Source organism: Bison bison, unplaced genomic scaffold (assembly GCF_000754665.1).
Source record: "Bison bison bison isolate TAMUID 2011002044 unplaced genomic scaffold, Bison_UMD1.0 scf7180017862979, whole genome shotgun sequence".
NCBI classification, from domain to species: domain Eukaryota; kingdom Metazoa; phylum Chordata; class Mammalia; order Artiodactyla; family Bovidae; genus Bison; species Bison bison.
Genome location: NW_011493551.1, coordinates 208,594 through 210,909, shown reverse-complemented (window position 1 = coordinate 210,909; position 2,316 = coordinate 208,594).

Sequence of the window (2,316 nt, the reverse complement as noted above, 5' to 3'; positions counted from 1 at the left end):
CTTCGGCACTCAGCTTTCTTCACAGTCCAACTCTCACATCCATACATGACCACAGGAAAAACCATAGCCTTGACTAGACGGACCTTTTTTGGCAAAGTAATGTCTCTGCTTTTCAATATGCTATCTAGGTTGGTCATAACTTTCCTTCCAAAGAGTAAGCGTCTTTTAATTTCATGGCTGCAGTCACCATCTGCAGTGATTTTGGAGCCCCCAAAATAAAGTCTGACACTGTTTCCACTGTTTCCCCATCTATTTCCCATGAAGTGATGGGACCAGATGCCATGAGCTTAGTTTTCTGAATGTTGTGTTTTAAGCCAACTTTTTAACTCTCCTTGTTCACCTTCATCAAGAGGCTTTTTAGTTCCTCTTCAGTTTCTGCCATAAGGGTGATGTCATCTGCAGATCTGAGGTTATTGATATTTTTCCCGGCAATCTTGATTCCAGCTTGTGCTTCTTCCAGCCCAGCGTTTCTCATGATGTACTCTGCATATAAGTTAAATAAGCAGGGTGACAATATACATCCTTGACGTACTCCTTTTCCTATTTGGAACCAGTTTGTTGTTCCATGTCCAGTTTGAACTGTTGCTTCCTGACCTGCATACAGATTTCTCAAGAGGCAGATCAGGTGGTCTGGTATTCCCATCTCTTTCGGAATTTTCCACAGTTTATTGTGATCCACACAGTCAAAGGCTTTGGCATAGTCAATAAAGCAGAAATAGATGTTTTTCTGGAACTCTCTTGCTTTTTCGATGATCCAGCATAGTGAAATCTTAAAAGAAGTGATGATATAAATTGGTCATGGAGGATAGGAAAGGGAATTTCAGATGGGAATTTCAGAACTATTCTGAACTCTGGACAAGTAGATTGGCAAAGAGACTGAGTAGATGGAGCAAAGGGCTTTAAATGGTTTGGTAAAGTTGGGGCTTGGGTTGATATGAAGTTGGAGCTGGCATTTAGGAAGTAATATGAATACTGAGTTAGAAAATTTTATTTTGTGTAGGTAGAAATATTTTTTTTTTCTGATTGCAGGGTCAACATATATTCTTTTTTTTTTAGTTACCCATTTTTTAAATTTATTTTTATTTTAAAAATTATTTATTTTAATTGGAAGCTAATTACTTTAAAAATTTATTTATTGTTAATTGAAGGATAATTGCTTTACAGTATTGCATTGGTTTCTACCAAACAGCAACATGATTACATAGAAATTTGAGCAAGAAGATGTGATAAAAGAATGTGAGTACAGATGATATTTGACAGAAATTATTCAGGAGTTCTTGAAAATGGTTTGGAATATTGTCAGGATGGAGCTCAAAGGATGATGGAGGTCTGCATTTTCTAGACATAGCATTTTGACGGTCCAGATAACCACTACAGCCATGGAGGTGCAGAGAAGTGTGATGATGTTCAGTTCAGTCCAGTTGCTCAGTCATGTCTGACTCTTTGCGACCTCATGAACTGCAGCATGCCAGGCCTCCCTGTCCATCACCAACTCCGAGTCCACCCAAACCCATGTCCATCGAGTCAGTGATGCCATCCAACCATCTCATCCTCTGTCACCCCTTCTCCTCCTGCCCTCAATCTTTCCCAGCATCAGGGTCTTTTCAAATGAGTGAACTCCTTCATGAGGTGGCCAAAGTATTGGAGTTTCAGCTTCAGCATCAGTCCTTCCAATGAACACCCAGGACTGATCTCCTTTAGGATGGACTGGTTGGATGTCCTTGCAGTCCAAGGGACTCTCAAGAGTCTTCTCCAACACCACAGTTCAGAAGCACCAATTGTTCGGCACTCAGCTTTCTGTATAGTCCAACTCTCACATCCATACATGACTACTGGAAAAACCATAGCCTTGACTAGATGAACCTTTGTTGGCAAAGTAATGTCTCTGCTTTTTAGTCAGCTGTCTCGGTTGGTCATAACTTTCCTTCCAAGGAGTAAGCTTTTTATTTCATGGCTGCAGTCACCATCTGCAGTGATTTTGGAGCCCAGAAAAATGAAGTCTGTCACTGTTTCCGCTGTTTCCCCATCTATTTGTCATGAAGTGATGGGACCGGATGCCATGATCTTCATTTTCTGAATGTTGAGGTTTAAGCCAACTTTTTCACTCTCCTCTTTCACTTTCATCAAGAGGCTCTTTAGTTCTTCTTCACTTCCTGACATAAGGATGGTGTTATCTGCATATCTGAGGTTATTGATGTTTCTTCCGGCAATCTTGATTCCAGCTTGTGCTTCCTCCAGCCCAGCGTTTCTGGTGATGTACTCTGCATATAAGTTAAATAAACAGGGTGACAATATACAGCCTTGATGTACTCCTTT